Source organism: Colobus angolensis, unplaced genomic scaffold (assembly GCF_000951035.1).
Source record: "Colobus angolensis palliatus isolate OR3802 unplaced genomic scaffold, Cang.pa_1.0 Scaffold6, whole genome shotgun sequence".
Taxonomy (NCBI): domain Eukaryota; kingdom Metazoa; phylum Chordata; class Mammalia; order Primates; family Cercopithecidae; genus Colobus; species Colobus angolensis.
In genome coordinates this window covers 24,778,046-24,802,769 of record NW_012119598.1, presented here as the reverse complement: position 1 = coordinate 24,802,769, position 24,724 = coordinate 24,778,046, and positions in this window count along the sequence as shown.

Below are 24,724 nucleotides of genomic sequence, written 5' to 3'. Positions count from 1 at the left end.
AAAATGCAGAAATCACCGGTCTTCTGTGTCGCTCGCGCTGGGAGTTGGAGACTGGAGCTGTTCCTATTCGGCCATCTTCAAGTGTTCTGAATTTTGATCTTTCTTTGCTGCTTCCCCTACGGAACAATAAATATACAGAACAAAACCACTCTGATTTATGTCAGTTCTACAGAGGGAAAGGTAGTGTTCATTGTACCTTATTTGTAAATTTTAAATAGTAGAAAGCATGTGTACCATTTAAAATTCAACCAGGGAAGAAAAATCACTATATGTTATGTGGAATAAGGGATATATTGTAGAGAATGGATCTTACACAACATTGGGAGCTGGTGAAGAAGTTTTTGGAAAGCTGTTGCCTCTACATCTGGTGGCAGGGCTGAAGTCGCTATAGCTCAGTAGAGGCAGCAGTGGACACTAAAAGCTGGGGTGCAGAAAGGCCAAACTGCTATCCATGAGGACAAAGTGCTACCTGTATCTGTTTCCCACTGTATCCAATCCTGATAGCTAAGGTGACCTCCAGGAGTTAGACAACTTTAGCACATGTGCTTGATATTTAGGCTAGCCTGAGGGGGGGAGCTGCACGAGCCGCAGACTTGAGTGCTGCTCCATAGCAATTAGATGATCAAAAACATCAGCAATCTTGTACAAGAGCTGCAGTGCAGCTGGTACCCAATCCAGCTTCAGAGCCTACTAACCTCCTTCTCAGTCACTTTTATATTCCAAGTCTCATGTACCTTTCTCTTGTGGTCAACCATAGCCCACATCTATCAGAGACAAGAATTCTAGCAAATGCTATTCTGGCCTAGTTCAGTTGACGCAGTACAAAACCAACAGGCAGCAATAATATTTATAGACTTATTTTCCACTTGGCCTTACACTTCAAATTGAGAAATTAACATCCTGTTCACTCTAATTCATTCTCTTTCATATGACCATTTCTTTTCGGTATTTTTCATAACTTCAGATCCAAATGTTCTTCTCCATGTTTTTTTTTTTTTTTCACCTAATAAATTTCTAATAGTTCTGTAAGAACATCTCAAATGTCCCCTACTCTAGGAAATGTTCTCCACCCCCAGAGGCAAGGCTGTTATTGTTGTATTTAATGAAATACCAAGCACCTCGTATTGTGACTAAATATTTAGATTAGTGTTTCTTCCACTAGACAAGAAGTTCTCTTATAGTAGGATTGTTAGCCTTCTCATCATTCTGTCCACATTGTGCAACATATTACGTAAAATGTATATATATTTGACATAAAAGATAACCTGAGTGTATTATGTATGGTAGAGTGAACATAGGTGTTCCATTAATTCCACAGATTTTTTTCAAGATTTCCTGCAAGATCACTTAGAAGAAGACAATCTATGACCATATCTTGAAAAAATACCTTCTGAGACATCAAATGGCCAACATAAATTCATCAGAATGCTCAATTAGATATGTTGAGGCATGGAAGCAAATGGAAATGGAACCAGCAATATGAGCTGTCCTGGAAGAGGGTGCTCTACCCTCAGCCTACATTCTATTAATTTCTCTAACCCAGATAGCTACGCTAATATTTATATCCTAGACCCAGATAATATTGTGGTTCATTCTATAATAATACTTTCAAAAATGCAGTTTAAAATGTAATTTTTAAGTGCAACATTGGTCTATAAACATAAATTATGCATTTCCATAATAAAGATGAAAAAGTGTTTTGATAAAAGTTTTTCCATGAATCATTACTCCACTAAGAGAAATAGTGTTTACATGGAGCCATCAGTAATTTGTAAAAGATTTACATTGTCAAGTATTTATGTTAGGTCAAAGAACCAAAATAGTTTAGACATATTTTCTTTTTGTTTTTTTTTTTCAACAACAATAACTAATAACTAGTTTTATTTCTTTCACCCCTCTGTTAACAATGGAGTTAAACAGGATAAGTAATTGCACTGAACATTCTGATTAATAAATATTTTCTCTGCTAATGAGTGGAGTAAGCATATCTGAAGATGTTTAGTTCAGATATCTGATGATGAGGTGTTTGGTTTTGGGGAATTTTTTTTTTTTTTTTTTGGTGAGACAGTTCATTAATATTTTTTTCTCACTCTCTATTTTTTTATATTTGCTTTAGCTTCATGAAAGTTCAGAACCAAACTAGGTACTGTATTTCAGTAATTAACTTACCTCTGGTTCCTCGAACAAATCTCTCTTGTTTTCCAAATAACTTCATATTTCCCTTTTGTATATTTTATAAACCCATCTGTCTGTCTGTCTATGTATTAATTTGAACTCTCTAAGGTTTTCATGTAAAAATGGCCTAATAGAAAACTAATATGACTATGTATTGGCAAATTTACACAGTAAGCATATTGTAGGCCACTTTGATTCTTTCTGAACATAGGTAGGCACAAATCATTAAAAAAACATATATATATACACTGTATATACACTATATATATACAGTGACCTTATTGATTTCACTTGTCACAAACTAATGTGTGGTACATTGGAATAGAGAAGGACATGGTAATTTTGTTGAAACAAGTAGACAGTAACAACAAAAACCTCGTGTTTATAGTAACATTAAGGAAGGCCACAGAGTCAAAGCATCAGATGCAAAGAGTTCTTTGGAATTATTTGCTAGAAAATAGAAAAGAGTGATGAATGTCGATTCCATCTTAGCTTTTAATACACGTAACAACAACAAATGTAGTTTTCCTTTTCAGTTTTGTTTTCCGTTTAATGGAACTTGCCATTCCATCAAAACGCATTTTCTTGTTACAAAATGCATTTTTTGTCAAACGTAAAGTAGCTGCACAATTTATAAGAGATGAAATGTCTGGACTGCCAAAAAATAAGGAATAATGACTCAATAATGCAATACAAGTATAAACAATATCTACACTTTGTTCCAATATTTTTAAAATATGGAAAGACTAAATTTCTAGTGATATTAATAAAATACATATTTGGAAAGATTAAGATGGGTTTAACAAGACTAAATTGCCAACAACTTTAGTAAGACTTGATTATTTCTTGGGATTGAGTAACACCTACAAGAATGTAATTTTTAAAAAATTATCAAATTTATGGTCAAAATAGAATAATACAGATACCACGTGACTCTTGCCATATTAATGACAATATAGAATAAAATACAGGAATAATGAAATATATTCCATGGGAATATATAGAATATGGGAAGGTGCAGTGTTATAAAGATGCCTGTCTGTCTAAATAAGTTAATATAATCCCAATAACATACCGCCCTTATTTCTGGGAGACAGACAAGTTAAAGTTTAGCTGGTAAGTAGGGAAGTGAAAATATCTGGGGAAGCTCTTAAAAAGCAGAAGCTGGCCAGGTGTGGTGGCCCATGCCTGTAATCCCAGCACTTTAGGAAGCCCAGATGGGTGGATCACTTGAGGTCAGGAGTTCGAGACCAGGCTGACAAGATGGAGAAACCCCATCTTTACTAAATACAGAAAATTAGCTGGGCATGCTGGCAGACACCTGTAATCCCAGCTACTTGGGAGGCTGAGGCAGGAGAATCGCTTGAACCTGGGAGGCAGAGGCTGCTGTGAGCCAAGATTACACCATTGCATTCCAGACTAGGTAAAAAAATAAAAATTAAAAAATAGCAAGAGCTGTTGGTAGGTGAAGAAGAGGAGTTAGACCTACCAGAAATTAAAACATACAATAAAGCCTCTATAATTAAAATAGTTGGGTAATGGTGCAGGATTGGAAGAGCCATTGGAATGGGATACAAAACCCCAAATTTGCATATAAAATATAGTATCTTGGTTTTTAAACGATATTCTACAATAAAAAGAACCAGTGCTCCTTGGAGAAAAAGCTTATTCCAGGGCTGGTGCAAGAATGTTACATGAGTATAAAATATTTTGTATGCTGGAAAGTTCTTTACGTTATTCTATTTACTTTGATATGTTTTGGGAATTTCCAATAATAAGCCCTTTTTAGAAAGTATGATCCTGGAGAAATGGTTAACTATCTAGATGGTTCATCTGGCTTAGCTGTAAAATTATAATTTTATTTTTAAATATAGCTTTTCAAATTAAGGGTTTGCCTTTTCGGAGCAAAGATTTTGAGACAAAGATAGAGAACAAAAGATAAGCTATACTTCAAAAATCATACGCTTTTGGTATGATGTATACAGTAATTGGTTAAGTTGAAGATTCTAGGGGATTTTCTTAAGGCCTAGAAAATACATGCATCTATAAGTAATCATGCAGTTCTTGATAGAATAAAATGTCAGTAACACAATAGTAGAGGAACATGTATCATGAGTTGATTTTTCAGCAAAAGAGATGAGCATGTGCTGCATTGTCTATAATGTTTAGCTAGGAAACAGTAGGATATACTAATGAAACTATTTACCAGATTTTTCGGCCAAGATCTATAAGTGACGGAAGGAGATCCATTGATCTTTAAGAGAATCAAAACCCATTCACACACCGAAGTTTCACAGAAACTACGTTTCATTATCACGGGTGTGGAAAGGTCTAATATGTCAAGAAAAACACAAGTGATCTCTGAATGTTACATTGTTAGATAATCAAATATAATTGCAGTTATATAAATGATTAGGCAAGATAAGTTAGATGTTAAATATTTGCCTGTTCACGTAAGTCCTTAAACCATAGTAGGTAAAGCAAATGGATCAAAAAGTACCAAAAAAGCATCTACAATGACTTGAGAAAAAAAAAACAAAAAACAAGAAAAAGATACTATTTTTTAAAGAGAAACTTTACTAATTGAGCTTCATTAAGTCTTTGATGATGAATTTCATTAAAAAGTTATCTTTCAAACATTGATGACCACATATCATAGGGTTGTTAAAAATTCTCTCTGCAAGAGAAAGTTTCGGTAATAGAGAAGATAAAATGATACATTTTTCTACATTTTGCCTTTTAGACCTGCCACTGCCATGTCACTACTAGCTTGCAATTTGAAGATCAGTCAGCCCATGCTAACTAGTGGTATGACAGCTGAAAGTGATTTATTTGCAGAGACTCTGTGAACTGAAATTTACCTTTGCACACCCCCTTCAATGATTGCTTGACTCCCCATAACGGAACAATTCTGGTATTTTCTGTGTTCCAATTCTGATCTGAATCCAAGTCCTCTGGTAATGAAACAGCAAGGCAATTCCTAAGCAAACAGTTCACGTTACAGAACTCAGCAATCCCTCCAAGTGTGCTGTATCAGTTAAAGGCTGCTCCTTTAAACAGAGGTTCCTTTTTCAATGGCTTTTCTAAGATCCCAGAAAGTGAGTGAAGATTTTAGCACGTAAGCTGCACAAGGTGATTACTAAGGTTGGTTTTAGCTCCAAAAGTATTTTTCCTTAGGAAATCCAGCTTTCTCAAGATACCAGGAAGTCTAGTCCTGTTAATATTTCTTTTTTTTTTTTGTATAATTTGAGAATTTATACTAGGTCTCCATAGTTTTATACTTGGGAAGTAAGAGATCCTGAATTTCTATCTGCTTTTTAAAATGCAAATTTATATGTCAGGTGATAAATTCTACCCCAAGGGTCTTGGTTCTAGCTCTAAAGAATACCTGGATGGAAAGATCGAATATTATTAATAAGTTGAATTTGTTTAAGTATAAGAGAGAAACAAAATGAAAAACTAGAAAATAAAGGGAATTTAATAGGACTTAAATTAAGGGAGATGCATATGAAAGTAATGAAAAAAAGTAAGAAAAAAGGGGGTAGTGTCTTCAAATACAATACAGGTAATTATGTGTTAAGAGATACGGGTCACATGGAATAAGTTATTTCCTGACTGACCCCTCAGGGCCCATCTTGCAAATATTAACTAATAAGCTAGGTGTATCACAGGTGATTGTCACTCCATGGCCATATGTCTAGGTTGCCTGGGGGAAGCCTGTGTTTATGCATGCTGTCCCAACATAATTATTAATCACATACCCTGTCATTCTTAAAAGCATCTTTTTAATGCATTATATGGTTAGTCTGGGCATGCTGCGTTGCTTTTACTTCAGAGTGTGTATCTGTGTGAAAGAATAGATCTTATAATATTCTCTAAAATTTCATTTTATCTTACTTTTTGATTTTATTAGGTTTCACATGTTTTTGCTATCCTATCAATCTTCATGAAGGAATGGCCCTGGTAGGATGGGGCCTGAGTCTGTAACACTGGAAATCTCTGTTTCTTAGCACTTTCAACTTTGACCCTGGTTCTGAGCAACTGTCAGTGTGGGTTGACCTACTCCTCAATTTACCTTGGGAACATACAATAAAGCCTCTATAATTAATATAGTAAAGGCACACTTAATCCTTCCTTTTCACAAATCTTTAAGTTAATTTAACAAATAATTTATTGAGCATCTGTTATGTTGCAGGTATAATGCTGAAGAGACTTGAGAGTATAGAAGTAACAATTTTCTTTTCAAAGAAACAAATGAAACCAAAACAAAGTTGAGAGATTTTTCACACTCAGTAGATGGTGGTAAACCAGGAAGGTAATACAGATCCTCTGTTCTCTATTAAAAGACACAGCAGACTCAGCACAAGAGGTATGCAGGGGCCATGCTCTGGCAGTTGGGCAAGTGCTAGGGAAATCAGGGGTGTATTTAGAATGGAAGAGCTGTGTTAGAACGGGCATACACAGGAGAGGCAGAAAAGGAACATGTGAAGGCAGCTACGAATTTAGTTTACAAATAAGGACTTTTGAGGTGTTTTTCCCAAAGATGCCGCCACTGAAGACTCAATGAAAGCAGAGGTTTTGATTCCTACCATATCCCCATCCAACCTCGCCTATTTGTCTTGAGCAAAATACAGGCAGACCTTGAATAATTACAGTGGACTGTTTGAACTTGATCTGTAACTCCAGTCACAGCTGTTGTTCCAGATGTGGTTTATTTACTGGGACAAGTAAACACACCCCCTGATATCTGGTTATTGATGTGTTTGATTTTTGTTTCTTTATATATGTCAGTAAAAGGCTATAAGAAGCACATTGCTTTCAGTTTGTGGGTCCACAAATAGCCCTTTGCTCTTCTCTTGTAGGTCTACATCAGTACTCCAGCCCTCCATCATAATCTTATCCACAGGAGCATTGATCACCTCTCCACTGAGACTTCATATCAGACCACTACGCTGCTATTAGGATGATAGGAGTCAAGAGCAGGAAACAGCAACTATCCTAGATATTTTGGAAAGAAGCATGTGTGCCAGAGGCTGAGAAATAAATCTAACATTTGAGAGCTTGCCAACTTGGTGATATATCTTAGACTGTGCTATAATATTCTTTCTAAGGTGAAGGAGAAGTTGCTACTTCTGACTACAGTAACTACAAAAAAGGATGAATGTACCATCTAGTGAACCTCTTTGAAATTTGAAAGCCATGTATCCCCATTTTTGGAGTATTAGGAAAGAATGTGAGTTTCAAGTGGGACTTCAAGCAAGAAAAGGCTTTGTTGCAGGTCCAAGTTGCTATGTAAGATGCTCTTACACTTGGGCTGTATGACCCAGCTGGCTCAATGATTCTTGAAATGTCTGCGGCAGATAAGTATGTGTATAGAACTTCTGTAAAGCCCCTATAGCTGAAGCACTGTATGGGCTTAATATTGTAGAACGTAAGCCATGCCATCTTCTGTAGATGATTATTCTACTTTTGAGGAGCAACATCTAGACTAGTAGACTGAACATTTGCCCTTGGATTCCTAAGTTTCCCTGGAGCCTCAGATGCCCACAATGAACTGAGCATTGTGTGACCCACCAAGTCATAAAGCTGTGTGTGCATAGCAGAGTTCTATCATGAAGCTGAAGTGGTATATTTAAGACTGGGCCTGAACAGTCACTGAAGGTGTAAGTAAGTTGCATGAGGAAGTAACAGATTCCCATGGCTCTTAATCTTGCTACATTGCCGTGATGGTTAATATTGAGTATCAACTTGATCGAGATGAAGGATGCAAAGTGTTGTTCCTGGGTGTGTCTGTGAGATTGTTGCCAAAGGAGATTAACATTTGACTCAGTGGATTGGGAAAGGCAGACCCACCCTCAATCTTGAGTGGGCACCATCTAATTGGCTGCTAGTGTGGCCAGAATAAAAATAGGCAGAAGGATGTGAAAAGACTAGACTGGTTTAGTCTTCTGGCCTACATCTTTCTCCTGCGCTGGATGCTTCTTGCCTTCAAACTAAGTTCTTCAGCTTTGGGAATTGAACTGGCTTCCTTGCTCCTCAGCTTGCAGACAGCCTACTGCGGGACCTCACCTTGTGATCATGTGAGTCAATACTCCTTAATAAACTCCCCTTTATATATACATCTGTCTTATTAGTTCTGTCCCTCTAGAGAACCCTGACTAATACAATTGTGTTCTTTCTCTGCCTCTCAAAAATCAGCTATTGCCTCATGAATAATTCCCTGTGATGAATTGACTGGGGAATAAAAAATTGGGTCGTGATTTACAGATGATTTTGCATGATCTGCTCAATTTATCCAAAAGTAGGTGTCTGAAGCACTCCAGCTATACCCCAGGGGGCTCCTGAAGGACAGCAAAGAAGGTAAATCCTTCCGACGGGCTAAATTTTGAGCATTGCACATGATTTCTTGCTTTACTTGGAAGGGGAGATGCTGAGATACACAGATCTACATTAATTCATGGGCAGTAGTTAACAATTGGACTGAAAGGCCAAAAATAAGAAGTGGATATGATTGAAAATTCAGTAACAACAGGGTCTAGGGAAGATGACTAGATATCTTCAATTGGGCATAGAGTGTGAAGATATTTGTTCCCTTTTCAAATTTTTGTAAATAGAAACACCAGCAAAAGGTGTTGGATTTCCTGGACAAGACAACTTATTCTGTGAATGTCATCAGTTTCCTTTTCTAGTCACCCCTGTCCTTTTACAATGAACTCATGAAAAAAGTGGCCATAAAAGCAGGCATAGGAGATTAAGCATGAATTCAGCAACATAAACATCTATCCAACACTGCTGTTCTGGCTACAGGCACTGGTGAATTGCAAAACTGCCAGCAGCAAAGATCAACCCTGAGCCCCCAGTATGGCTCAAGGAGCATGAGCCAGTCATCTGTGTGCAGGTTAGTGATGTAGGGTGATTCCCATCATGGCTGGGGCAGCATTTTCTCTCACTCTGGAAAGGATTTGCCTTTTCTGTTCTAAATATCACTTCCAAATCAACTATTCGTGGACTTACAGGATATTTTTTCTCTGACATGACATTCCACATGGGTGAATCTGAGCAGCAGCAACACTAAAGTAATGCAATGGGTTTATGCTGATGGAATGCATGAATCTTATCATGTTCCCATCACCTGTATTCCCTGAACTGTTAGAATTATGAAGTGGCCTTTTGAAGACACAGTCATGGTCTTGGGGTAATAGTCATGGAGCTGGGGTAGTAGTCACGGTGCTAGGGTAATAGTCATGGAGTTGCAGTAATAGTCATGGTGCTGGGGTACAGTCATGGTGCTGGGGTAAAAGTCACGGTGCTGGGGTAATAGTCACGGAGCTGGGGTAAAAGTCACAGTGCTGGGGTCATAGTCACGGTGCTGGGGTCATAGTAACAGAGCTAGGGTCATAGTCACGGTGCTGGGGTAATAGTCATGGAGCTGGGGTCATAGTCATGGTGCTGGGGTAATAGTCATGGTGCTGGGGTAATAGTTATGGTGCTGGGGTAATAGTCATGGTGCTGGAGTATAGTCATGGTGCTGGGGTAATAGCCTGAAGGCTACAGTGTGTTCTTTGAATTAGCAGCCTGTTTATGGTGCTGCTACTCCCATAGCTAGTAGTCACAGCTCTGGTAATCAAGGAATGAAATATAAGTGGCTTCTCCTACTATTACCCTATTACCCTTAATTCCCACTAGCAGAGTTTTTGCCTTCTGTTTCCACAATTTGGGACTCTGCTGGTTTAGAGGTCTTAGTTTCAAAAAGGAACTTCTTCCACCAGGGGCTGCATACTGTTTCCATGAAACTGGAAGCTGAGTCTGCCACCTGGGTGTTTTGGGCTCCTTATGACACTCAACTATGAGACATGAGGCTGGGATGATCAATTTTATTAAGGGGAAATTTGGTTTTTACTACACAATAGATACAGGGAGAATTATGTTTCAAAGAGAGGCATACTCCTGGGACACCTCTTATTGCTACCATGTTTTCTAATAGAAGTTAATTATAAACTACAACCTGGTGGGACTGCAAATGGCTACATACTTCAGCAATGAAGGTTTAGATGATCCCATCTAGAAAAGAACCATGACAAGCTAAGATTCTTTCTAGGGGCGAAGGGAATAAGGAATGGGTATTGGAAGAAGAACATCAGAAATACCAAATATGACCACATGCTCAATCGCAGAAATGATGGCTAATGTAAGGTATGTTAGCAATTAACTATGTATTTCAAAAATTGACTTACCATATATTAAAAATGGGATGTGTGACTTAGCTAGAAGAGAAATGAACCACACCCACAGGTGAATACACTGACTGTCTCTCCTGTTTTGGGTAGATGGTAAATGTGATTCTGGTTGTATTATAAATGACATGCTAAATGTTTTGCTATTCTTTTCACTTGTAAGTTAAATACTATTAAAAGAGGAGTGTATGGATGTCAGGTTGAAAGTGGATAGATGCTGCCAGATTGTGGCATGCCAATTTGGTTAGGCTGGGAGTTCTATTTTTTCAGAATCTTTTTTTCCCTGCATGCTTCAAGGTGAGAAGTGAAAAGGGAATGTTATGCAAGATTTGGAATCAGCCATTACTCAAGCAAGGTGATTTCAGTGAGATATGGTGATGAGCCAATAGGAAGAGGTACTTGGCAGATCCCAGCTGGTCTTCGCTCTCCTCTGCTTCACATGTGGATCATCTTCCTGTCTCTAGTTTCTGCTGTTTGATAGCAGCCCTCAGCCCACTGCCAGGTACCTGGCTGTAGATCCATATAGATGAAGCTACTCCGTGACAAAAAGTTTACATAGACCACCCCACGAATCTCCTTGTATGATCCCATTTGGTGACTAGATATGTTTGACTTTCCTGATTTCCCTGCATACTCCATCTTAGTTGAGAGATGCACACATTTCTAAACGGATCCCCCACTTCTGAGGTGCTATGGATGGACAGAGGGGTTTTAGGATGTGCCTAGAGCTGAGCCCTACAGTCTTCAGCTGTGGTAATTCTCTACTTCTCCTTGTTTGTTCCTTCCATACCAGGCTTGAAAGCCACATAACTAAGAAGCCTGAAATTGTTGCTCAATCCAAGTTTCTGATTTAGTTGGTGTTGCATTTGCAGAGTAAGAGGTGGCTAAATACTTCTAAAAATTCTCATCCCTTCCTGTTTCAAAGCCCAAACCTCTCTTCAGATGCTTGCTAGCTGTTTCCAAGCTAAGACTCACTCCCAGATCTGAGTTCAGCTTAGTGATCAGGCTGAATGAATTTAACCAATGTGTCCACTTCTCCAGAATGCTTTCTGAATATTTTTCACTATTTCCAAGGTTGGAATAAATGCTTTACACAGACTCTAAATAGTATAGTCATATTTAGTCATATTGTCAGTAATATGGTTCATGATATTTGAATATTAAAGCTATCAAAATATTTATACTAAAATCAGACAGGATTCATTCTGTCAATGCTTTTCTTTAGTAAATATTCATGAATGGGCTGGATGTGGTAGCTCATGCCTGTAATCCCAGCATTTTGGGAGGCCTAGGTAGGTGGACTGCTTGAGCCCAGGAGTTCGAGACTAGCCTGGGCAATGTGGAAAACTCTGTCTCTATCAAAAATACAAAAATTAGCTGGGCATGGTGGTGCACACATCTAATCCTAGCTATCTGGGAGGCTGAGGTGGGAGGATTGCTTAAGTCTGGGAGGTTGAGGCTGTGGTAAGCCAAGATCATGCCACTGTACTCCAGACTGGGTGACAGAGACCCTATCTCAAGGAAAAAAAGAAAGAAAATATTTATTCATAAATGTTTCATAGGTATACATATATTGCAATTATAGGAAACCAGGGGTTCTCAGAGATAACCAAGGTGTAGGTGCAATTAGCATAAAATTCATCATAAAAACGATAACAAAACTTTCTATCTTCAAGTCCCTCTAGATTCACTGCTAGAATCCCCAGGCAACCCTTCTGAAAGGATCTCAGTGATGGCTGGCCCACTTTCACAAGGTTTCTGATATTTTTCTTTCTGCTACTCCTCTAATTTTCCATGGGGCTTCTTCAGGCTTTGTATAAATTGGCCTTTCACAGTTGAAGCTGTTGTTCCTATCACACTGCCTATGACTTCATGCTTCTCTTATGATTTTACTATTATTCTGATGAGAGATGGCCTGGTCCTGTCTCTAATGATGTCCTCACAGGAGTAACAAAAGAGCCCCCTTTCTCATCATGATTACAATTGCTTTATCAGGCCCCATGCAGGACTACCTTTAACTCTGTTTCTTCTCTATAACTCCAAGCAGTTGATTAGCCCTATCATTGCACGAATTTTATTCCTACTGCATAGGGTCCTTCTTAGAATCTTGATATAAAATTCCCCAGAGGCTAACAAAAAAGATAATTTCCTTGGTGATAATCTCATCTCTGTCTCCAATTCTTCCCACTTATAACCAACTAGTATCCCTGCATGGAACCAGTGCATCCTAACATTTTCTTCAGTGTGATTTTTTCCTCCATTATGTTGCTTTAGAAACCCAAAGATACCCTTAATTTACTCCACAGTCTTAGAACTAGTTGTCCACCTTTATTCAGTACCCTTAAAAATGCTCTTTAATCTTTTAAATGTTTATTCTATTTTTTTTTTCTTATTTTCCCTGGCATGCCCTGATATATTCTGAAATGTTAAAGGGCTAGTAATGGGCCCAGGTTAAGACTTCTTCCTGTCTCTTAAATACATACATTCATCAAACTATAAATCTTAACATTCCCGGCATAGTGTCCTTGGGATTAGAGTAGCTAGGTGCTATGTCTCCCGGTATTTTACAATGTACGTGCTGATATATAAAAAGACTGTACCTGAGTGCTTATATGAAATGTGCAATTAAACAATAAAGTCATTTTATAATTTTATACATCAAAACTCAATCATTTTTTCATTTTATTTCTAGTTGACAGAAAATATCAAAACAGATATTTTACTTATAGAAATAGAATATTCCTATTACACAGTGATATATATTGCTATGAAATAAATGGTACCCCATGCCACAATTGGAAAAAATAACTTGATTCTCTCAGTTTTATTAGTATAATCTGGAATGCTGACACTGAAGTGTTCCTTTAAGGTCTGAAAAATAAAACAAAAACTAGTCCAAGCAGAAAAACAGGGCTTCTTCTTTCTGGGGCCTAAAAGAAAGCCTTCTTTCAAGTTTCATCAAAATAACTTACAAGTTATTGTTAAAATTCTTCTCCATTCATGGAGTTTAGAAAGTGCAGGACCATCAGAACGAAAATCTCACAGTTCCCTCTCATTCTTTAAATGCGAGTGAGCCATGGGTACAACGAGATAAAAAGTGGCATTATCTTAAAAGTTTGATTAAAGAATGGATCTTCAATGAGAGCCCAGACAGAGTCATCGTGGCTCAGTCTGTTTGCGAAGCGGCTGTGGCGCCGTGGGTGGGTGACAGCATTCGGGTTTGTGTCTCCTTTGTGTAGTCCAGGTGTTCTCTGAGTTGAAGAAGGACCTTTTTGTGCATAGTTCTTTCAGTACTTTCTAACCCCCTCCAGTCAAACCATGGGTCAGACCCTCCAAATCGAGAAAGAAAACCACTTTTCTATGGGATCATAGAATTTTCTTCACAATGGGAATACACTAGCTGAAGAGGTCAATCCAAAACTTGAAACACCAAATGAAGGGCTTCAGAACTATAAACTAGAAGTTGCGGTGCTTTGTCACCTGCGGCTGCTCTTCCATCGAAGAATAGAGTAATTGCTAATTCATGATGATGAGGCAAAAGAAGGATATTATGCATGTGCCTGTACAATGGTAAGAAGTGGCACTTTGTTTCCTGTGGCTGCCACCCAACAAAGGCAGCAGTGAGAAGCAGGGTCTGGTTACCCTGGTAGCCATGGTGCCGGGGCTGGCCATCCTGGCATCCTGTCTTTGTACTCACAGGCTGCCAGTGCCCTCCCCGTTGAAAGGATGAATATGTGGGCCTTTACACAACATTGTGGCTCAAATTAGTTGGATACATGGGGCCTCTTGCAGCACCTGCTCCCGTTCTCAAATTCCAGCTCTGTTGGGAATTATTATCTAGCTCCCTTCTTCCCTCTCTCTCTCCCTTTGTAATTATGTTTAATCCCACAGACACCTGCCTTGGCTTTGGGGGACTACTGATAAAAAGAGATGAAAAGACCTTTTTTCCATTTGTATCCAAATCTACCAAATAAATACAACAGGCCCCGGCTAATTAAACAAGTCTAAGGGGAAGGTGTAAGAAACCCCTCAGGAATAAGACTCTGAGTGCATACTGTTCTCCCATTCTATTCGGTCATCTTTGTCTGGCTCCCAATTTAGGAAAATATTATCTAAGCCATGTTTAAAATCTTTCATCCCTGAAGCTCCTGATGGCAGTTCTGCTTAGATCCTTTGTGGTGTTTTGATTTTCAGTACAGTATTTATTTGAAAAGCAGGGTATTCCTCACTTTCTTGACTGAGGGTAAGACAAATAAAAGACAGACTGACAGACTAGGTCATTTGTTGTTGAAATATTGAATTGAACGTTTCATGTCACTAAATGGAAAAGTTTCCCTTAAGCATGCAACTACTTCCTCCTCATCACCCTAATGTAAAATTAATTATATTAAAATTGTTTAAAAATAACTTTTACATTAAAAATTATTTTGCATTGGAAATATAGCATAAGTCTTAGTCTATTATCCTCTGACATCACTATTTGAAATTAAACATTTTAGAAAACTGAATAATTCTGAATTTTCGTCAGTGTGCTGTACAGAAACAATGTTTTTGCCTTCAAACAGGAAATGAAAAATTCCTGGAATCTACATGCTTTGGTGAAAATTAACTCACAGATTTAAGGTGAAAAAAGTTTGGGGAGACTGGGTAGGAAATGACAAAAGATTGTAAATAATCCTAAACAATTTGTTCATATACAAAAATATTACCGAACAGCAGAGATTTTCTTTCCTTTTTCCACCGTGAGGGTTAATCAGTAATAACCCTGATAAAAGTCTGAAGCATTACACTTTAAGTTTGACGGGACATGGTTCTCATTTGTATTCAAAGTTTTACTGGTAACTGGGAGAAGCAGACGTTCTTTAGTTTCTGTGTTTGTGGATAGATGTGAGTTCATGTGACTGGAGCAGTGTCAGTCTGGATTGTCTGCGTGTATGGATAAAGTGATATATTTTTTCTTGCTTGGGATTAAGGTATAAAAGGAAAACTATCTACATAGATAAATAAATTTACAGTCAAAATAGATCATATGAGCTAAAAAATCCTGTGTAAAAAACAAAAGCAAACCCGACATGCTATTGAAGTCCCCTGTTATATAACCAATGATTGCCACATAATTTGTTTTGTGTGTTGAAACCTAGAATGCAAAACCATACACACATATGCATGGACGTGTCTGAACTTTCTCTTTCATTATATTTGGCATGAAAATATCAAATTAAGACTTACTGACCAAACTTCATGCATATCTGCCATAGTATTGCTTGTGTTTTCCTGGCTGCATGTGGCTTTTAATCTGTATCAAGTAGTTCTGGAATATGTAATTTAACACCACCTGAAATGTTGAGTTGTTTTGGAAGAGTGACTGGAATATGTTGAGAAACAGGAGTCTTTTACTGGACTGGGCAGAGAGTCAGATATGAGGCACTTGACTAAAGACTGTGGGTGTGCTGATGCTAAGACTACCTGGGTATCATTTATGGCTCGAGATGATAATTGCTAATGTTGAATGTGAGGAAAAAAAAAAAAAACCCAGAACTTCTATTGATATTCATTTTTATCTAAAAATAAAGAATAAGTTGTAATAAAGGAAGTATACATGACATGTGAGCTGATTGACTCTGGGGTCCCCATTCTATCCATCTGCTGGAAACCCCGTGTGTTGTAGAGTAGGTGAGATGTCAGGAGGGAGTGCCCACCCCCACAGAGGGACAGCCAATGGTGTCTTCACACTGTTGTTGGCTTCTGAAATTGTGTGATATATTGCAATTTGCATGCTCCTAATTAACTGGGATTTTAAATGACATTATCTTCTTTTAACTAAGCTAAATCCTTATGAAATGGACAAGGGGCTTAAACAGAGTCTTGAGGAGTAACTCTGGGTCAAAAATAATGTGAATCACATAATGACAGCAAAAAATAGGAGATGGCAGAACTGGCAGTTGTCCACCTCATTTCAGCTCTTCATCAATGATTTCAGGAGGCGGATGGCATAATTGGATCTGAGAAGAAATTGGCACACTAGAATTAATATTATAAAGAAGAAGTTTTTTGAAATATAGATTTGTATCCACCATGATTAATGAGCATTGCCTTAACTATATATCCTGGTTTTAGATATTGTCTAAGAATGGTGAAGCTATCACACTTAGTCAGATACTTGAAAATACTAATCATTTCATTTCTTAGTCTCATCTTTGAAGTTTTTTCTTTTTGCTATGAATTTAATGATGCATAGACATACTAGTACATTATTACATATGTACACTATACATGCACGTTATTGCATCATGTGGTCTAAGAGGATTGCCTATGATGGTTGGTTGGTTCTCTTCTATGCTCTGTGTATTGTTGGTGGGTGTTGTAACCCCCCCCACCCCCAGACATTAGTTATCTCAACTAGAAAATGGTTCTCAGTTACCATATCCAAGTTAATTGCTTGGGTTGGTAAAGACTTAATGATGCCTAGCCTAACGAATCTTCTGCCAAGTTTTTAACGAAAAATGAAAAGATCCCATATGTCCTTTCCCAGAATCCTTAACCATCAGCCTATCTGTTAGACTTTGCTTCACAAAAAGAGATCCATTGGTTAAGATCTCACGACTGAAAGAGAGCAAGAAAGTTATCTCTGGGCTCTGACTGAAACAATTATATAGGTACGATTTCCAAGGTAGTGTTGCTACAAAAATATGTGGATATTGAGTAAATCTGCCTGAACTCTGAGTGACCTGAAATCTGCCAGCACCCATTACAGGCTGGGACATCTGGTGGTCAATAAACTTTTTATTTATTTATTTATTTTACACGAAGCAGCTGTACTTGAGCAGATGACCAGGGGCCATGCAATCAGAGTGTGAATAGCTGAATTAGTAAATCATATTAGGCTTCTTAGGCACTTGTTTAAAGGCTACATGTACCTTTTTAATTTTCCTTTATTAAGGTCGGCCCCAAACATAGCAGTGTTAGCAGTAGGGTTATTAGTGACTTATTTGCTTCATTAAAATTTATGGCACATTTTACATCCACCATCTGGGGCAATCTCTCCCCACCTCACTGTTAAAATGTAACCTAAAACCATGGCTGGCACTGATAATGCCTGAAAAAATACTCTATAGATGGAATGCTTTTTTTTTTTCTAATGCCAGGATTATCCTGCCAGGAACTCAATATACAGACACCATAACAGCAAAGGCAATATTTCCAGTCAAATCCCACTCAATCACTGCTAGAACACAATGTCTTACGTCCAAGTGTTTTGCTGAAAGTTAGTTGCTTGTAGGTAAAAAATAAAAGATGGTGGGGTTGTTATTTTAAAAGTTCAAATTCTGTGGAAAATGGAAAAGCTTAAAATGCCTTTGGCATAATAATGCATATGTTGATGTCTTACGGATCTCCATGAATATTTGGGTTTAGGAGTCTGCAAAGATAAAGTGACAGGAAAGTTTAACCTAAAAGATTGAGCTATTTAAGTGTTGGTAGACTTTCAGAGGCCACCTGATCCATCAAATTGTCTGACTAAGTTTTCAGAAAAAATATTAGCCATGAGGGAGTCAACTTACAAGCTTAACCTGCTGTTCCAGTGCCAAGGATGGGAGTCTGTCTGGTTGACATGGAAGACTCTTGAATATAGAACCTGAGACACATTTCACAGAGGAGCCTATGAGATGGGAAGGAGAATATTGACAATAATACTTTGTATCATTTGAGATATAAATCCTGTTTGTTAAACAATATTTTGTTCAAAACATATACATATATGTATATATGCATATATACATACAGTCACACGCCTCATAGTGATGTTTTGGTGAGCTATGAACTGCATATATAATGCTGGTCCCATAAGATTAAAATCCCATATTTTTACTGTTTTCTATGTTTAGATTTGTTTAGATACAGACATACTTCCCATTGTGCTACAATTGCCTGCAGTATTCCATACAGTAACAAGCTGTGCAGGTTTGTAGTGTAGGAGCAATAGACTATAACCTATAGCCTAGGTGTGTAGTAGGCTTTGCCATCTAGGCTTGCAAAAGTGCACTGTATGATGTTTGCACAACAATGAAATCACTAAGGACACATTGCTCCGAACGCATTTCTTTCTTCAAGTAACACACGACTATCATAGTAGAATATATGTATTGAGGTACACACATATACATGCACATAATTGTAATTTAGTGTTGTATGTGGAATGTTCTAATTAGGCTTAATGATCTCAAATATTTATCACTCTAATATCTAGAATTCTTCATCTAGATATTAAAATCATTCCTGTTTGTTACCAAGATTTAGCATCAAACTAAAGACACTATGGTAAAGAATCAAGTCAGGATTGAAGCGTTCAAAGAGAGCAAGTTCTGGTCACATGTGTGCCACTTAACAGGTTGTGTCATCTCTTTATGTTTCCTTATTTAAGAGAAAAAAAATCTAGACCTACTGAATAGAGTTGTAATAATCAAATCAGAACATGAATGTTAAACCTTTTTGAAAAGTTAAAGCATTATTCAAAAGCAAGCTGTGTGTATTTTTTTTTCAATAAGAAATAAAATGTTTGAATAGGAAAGGATCTTATGAAGTCAGAATCCATTCCTCTAGACAATAATTTAAAGAAACTCAATGACGAGCTACTAACTTAGTTTTAAAGAACTTTAGCAAAGAAGTTTCAAAACTGACTTGAAGAGTCACTGCATGATTTAATAAACTTTGCTGCCGGAAGATTTTTCTCACTTCTAACTTAAATTTCTGCTTTTTTATTAGGAGCCCATTTTATCTTCCTAAAATGAAGTGTCTTCACTAGAAATGAAATGGGAGAATAGATAAGATAAGTAAATAAAATCTGAACAGATGACCCTTCTGATCCTGTGATTTTTACTACATCTCTCCTCAGCTTTCAGTTTTCCAAGAAAATCACATATTTTATTGTTTTCCCCAAAGTACTTATTTTATATCCTGAAAATCTTCTTGATTCTTATGATTTCTCCAACCCACTGTATCCTCAGAATAAAGAACTGAACCTAATATCCATCCAAGTATATAGTTGGCTAAAGCATAGTCTGATTGGAAGTAGAGTCTGTATTCCTATCAGTAAACTCAAGAACATGGTGAGATGTATAACACACACCCAAATTGAAATGAGCCTTGTTTTTAGACCCAAGGTCTATGAGATCTGATATTAATCTAGTCTCTTCTAAGTATCCAAACCTTGGCTCTGATTTTTAAGTGCAGTTTTAGAAGAAATTGGAGACTTACAATAAAAGGATTTATGAAAAGATGATTGAGTTCATTCTCCAGTGATGAAAATTATATTCACTTTACTACTCACATTCAATTCAACTCTCTCTGCCATAATAAATTGAAAAATTCCAGATGGAGACTGCTCTGTCAGCCTAGATCCTAGTGTGAAAATAAATCTGAGCAGATGTTTTGCCATCCTAAAATGGACAAGTAGTTTGAATGTTGTTTAAAGCTAGTGATACTGTGGAGTTATTTGTTATCGCAGCAAAATAGAGCCCTACGTACTAGTACAGATATGAATTGCTTTTGATACAAATAGGAATAACATAAGCTTAAATGTGTTTGTTAATAATTTACACTTATTTCCATTCTTACTAAGGCTGTAGAAAGCTACAGAGAGATAGTAATAAGAAAAAGCTGTCTAATTTTTAAAATTCATATTATTTAGCCCATCACAAAGCTCACATCAGAAGGCGATCTAATGAACTGAATCCCAAAAGTAATAAGACCCTGCAAGGAGAAGTAGGTCACATGGACATTTTATCTTTGGCAAGCATGGGGACATGAGGCAGCTGCTGTAAAAACAGGCAAGGAAACCACAACTAAAATATTAGCCAGTGATTCAAGACTGAGTATGGGTTAAAATAGTAGTGTAAGATTTCCAGAAGCATCCTCAAAAGTGTGCCCACTTGCTACTCATTGTCCACTGGATTCCACTGGGTGCTTACATAAGAGACTGGAATAAAGAAAAGAGAACTGCTAGTATGAAATCTTCATTTTCCCCATTATTTTCAAATTCATTTAATAAACATTTTTGATGGCTTATAACTGAAATTCACTTTTGTAAAAGTGGAGATGAAACTATGTTAAAGGGGCAATGTTTCATTAGACAGATTGAATAATTTCCAGAGATCAATTGTACAGCATGGTGAACATCATTAATAATAGTATACTGTATACTTGAAGATTACTGAGAGAGTTGATTTCAAATCTTCCCACCACCAAAAAAGTGTGATGTGATGGATATGTTATATAGCTTGATGTAATCATTAAACAATGCATACATTTATAAAAAGATCATGTTGTGCCCCCTAAATATATGCAATACAAAAATTTAAAGGTGGAAGGGAAACAAATACAGTTCACTTTTGGACTAGAAGGGGCTCAAGACAGAATACCTGTCCTTAAAATCTTAGCACCTCTGTTAATGCAGATAAACATTACTGATAGACAGAAAGAGGGTTTTGATTGAGATTTAAACTTGTGATGTGAAAACAGTCTGTCTCATGTTTCTGAATTGAATTATTACATGAAACACGTTAAAGTCTCATACCATTTATGTGGTTGAATGTAACCTTACCGTGATATGGGGAAGAAAGAAATGAAACGTCCAGATGGATTGTCCAGGAAGAACAACTAATACACAAAAATCATGAACCCATTTAGTAGCACAGGTGTACAGGTTCTGCCTCTGTTTAAACATAGAGAAGAAGTACCTGGAGAAGCCTATCTATGTTCCAAGAGCTACATGATTACAAGAGGATGAACAGCTGCTCCTGCCCACCCCAGACCCTGCTGAGACATGAGTGAAAAAAGGCTATTTGCTGTTGGAAAAAGGGAAAGATATCATCTTACCTTCCCAGTCTCTACCTTGATTTCAGGCATAGGTCTGCTGTCATTGATGGAAACCCACCTCTACAGTGCACTGACATTATGCAAAAATATCTGCTACTACAGAGGGACTGCAAACCACCTGGTACGCAGGGTTCTGGATTGGTACAGAGTAGAGGTCTTCTTTTGCAACGGAGAGGCAGAAAAGTCATTCTCACCAAATACCCCATCATTGTCTTAGTCCATTTACACTGCTATGAGAGAACACCATAGACCGGGGAGCTTATAACACACAGAAATGGATTTGTCATTGTTTTAGAGGCTGGGAAGTCTGAGACCAAGGCACCAGCATATTTAGTGTCTGCTGAGAGCCTGCTTCCTGGGATCATCTTTCCACTGTGCCCTTGGTGAAAGGGGTGAACGAGCTTGCCGTAGTCTCTCTTTCAAAAGGCCACTAATCCTACCGTGAGGGCTCTACACTCAAGACCCAGTCACCTTCCAAAGGCCCCACCTCCAAACATCATCACATGGGTCATTGGGATTTAACATATGAATTCTGGGGGGGAACACAAACATTCAAGCTAAAGCACCCACCAATAGAAGGCAGAGTTTGGCTGGCATGGAATGAGGGTGGGGTACTCACTCTTTAGACTCTGCATTTGAGGAGAAAGCAGAGCTTGTTTGACAGTGGGAATGGAATATAAAAATGCTGAGAAATCCCATCCTTTGATGCTCAGGTGCTCATGGCCTGCTGAAGACTGATGCTGGAACAGAAGAGCTGAGAAACACACCTGCCCCTACCTCAAGCCTTGCACCAAGTAAAAGTCAGCAGAAATATACCCTGGGGAAAGGGCTAGAGTGTGACTGGAGATCTTGCTGAAAGCTGGAGGTGGAGGAGGAATACAAAGAAAAGGTTTTAGTACTCCAGGCTTCACAGTAAGTAAAAGTAGCAGTCATCTACTACTGGAGAATTTTGAAGTCTCTGGTAGACTGAAAGTAACTAGAGCAACATATAACCAAACACAAGACAGCTACTGGAATGATTGGACCAAGTGACCTGACAGGAAAAGAAGTATGCCCATTTCCAGAAATAAATCCTTTTTATATCAGTCTCTCTATACACCATGTCTACCATTCAACAAAACTTATGAGAGACAAAACAAGGAAAAAACAACCCTCATTGTCCAGAGGCAAAAGTAATCAACAGAAACATTGAGAAATGATCTGGTAGCTGGAATTATTACACGGTAATTTAACACTAACTATAATATGTTTAATGGCATAGTAGATGAGATAAATGGGATGCATGAACAGATAAGGAATTTCAGAGAGATTACAACTTTATGAAGGAGTCAAATGGAAATGCTAGAAATGAAAAATGCCATATCAGAAATAAGTAATTTCATCAATTAGCCTACAAGCAGACTGCATACAGCAAAAAAAGAAAAAAAAAGAAAACAAAAAACAAAAAGCAATCAGTGATCTTGGAGACGGGTAAATAGGAATTATGACAATGGTAATGCAAAGAAAAAATGATGGTAAACAGTAAAGCTTCCAACAGATTTCAGCTCTTTAATATTTATAAAACATTCTCCTCAACAATAGCTGAATACAAATTTACATTAAATGCAACAGAATATTTACCAAGTTGTATCATTTTCTAGATGATAAAAAATTCAATAAATGTTAAAATATTAAAATCATATATGATTTATGATTTCAGCAAAATAAAACTAAAATCCAAAAGCAGAGTGATGGGGGTTTGCCCCCAGCTTTATTGAAGTAAAATTAACAAATAAAAACGTGTATGTTCAAGGTGTACAACTTTGTATTTTGAGATATATGTATGTGTGTATATATATATACACACACATTATGTAATAATCACCACAAGCTAATTAACCTATTCAACACCATGAGTGCATGCACACACACACACATTCACATCACAAGAGGAAATAGAAAATACTCTGAATAACAAAAAAACAAACATTAGAATTTATGGAATGCAACTAAAGTGATTAGAGGGGGATTTATAATATTAAGTGTTTATATTAGAAGAAACATTTTAAAGCAATTATCTAAGGTAACACCTTTAGAAATTAGGAAACCAAGAATAATTAGATCCTAATTAAACAGAAGGAAGTTAACAAAGATAACAAAAATAAATGAAGTAGAATACAGAGTAATAGAATTTAAAGCAAGCAATGCCGATTACACAAAAATATCAATGTAATTGAAAACATCTATCCAGACTAATTAAGAAAAAGGCGGAGAAGACACAAATAGTTATCAGGAATAAAAGGAATCATCACAGATAATATAAATATTACAAGGGTAATACTCAAGTATTATAATGAATCTTATCAGAATGATGTCATAATATACAGTCATGCAATGCATAATGACAGTCAGTGACAGACCACATATATAATAGTTCCATAAAATTATAATTCCATATTTTTGCTGTACCTTTTCTATGTTAAGATACACAAATATTGTGTTATAATTGCTTACAATATTCAGTACAGTCATGTGCTGTACAGACTTGTAGTCTAGGAGCAAGAGGCTTTCCATACAGCCTAGACGTGTAGTAAGTAGGGCTCTACCATCTAGGTGTATGTAACTACACTCTATGATATTTGCACAATGACAAATTTGCCTAAGGATGCATCTCTCAGAACTTATTGTTAAACGACACATAGATGAAAAGGACAAATTAACTGAAAGACACAAACTGCAAAAGTTTACTTGAGATGAAATAAATAGCCTAAATAGCCTTAATATTGATTAAACAAGCTGAATCTGTAATCTAAAACCTTGTTGAAATGAAAATTTCGGGCCTAAATGATTTCACTGTTGAATTCTATCGAATACGTAAGGAATAAATAATTGCAATTCTACTCATATTTTTCCAGAAGATAAAAGATAATAGTAAACATTCCAACTTGTTTTTTGAGGTTAGAATTTCCCAGATACCAAAATGAAACCGATACATTACAAAAATAAAAGTACAGACCAATATCTCAAAGTTTCAAAAATTCTTACAAAAATTAAGTTACATTCAGTCATGTATAAAAATTATAACCCTTTATGTCCAAATAGGATGTATCCCAAGAAATGTAAAGTTAGTTTAATGTGTGAAAAAATCGATCAATTTAATTCATTGTATTCACAAACGAAAAAAGAAATACTTATATCAGTAGAGACAAAAAAGCATTTGACAAAATTCAGTATTCATTTGGCATTTTAAAAATAACTCTCAACAGACAAGAAATAGAAGGGAACTTCTTTAACCTTCTTTCCTTCATAAAGTACATTTATGAAAAAATGAGAAATAACACATCATTTAGTAGTGACAGATAGAATACTTTGCTCACCCTTCCTTCCTTCCTTCCTTCCTTCCTTCCTTCCTTCCTTCCTTCCTTCCTTCCTTCCTTCCTTCCTTCCTCCCTTCCTCCCTCCCT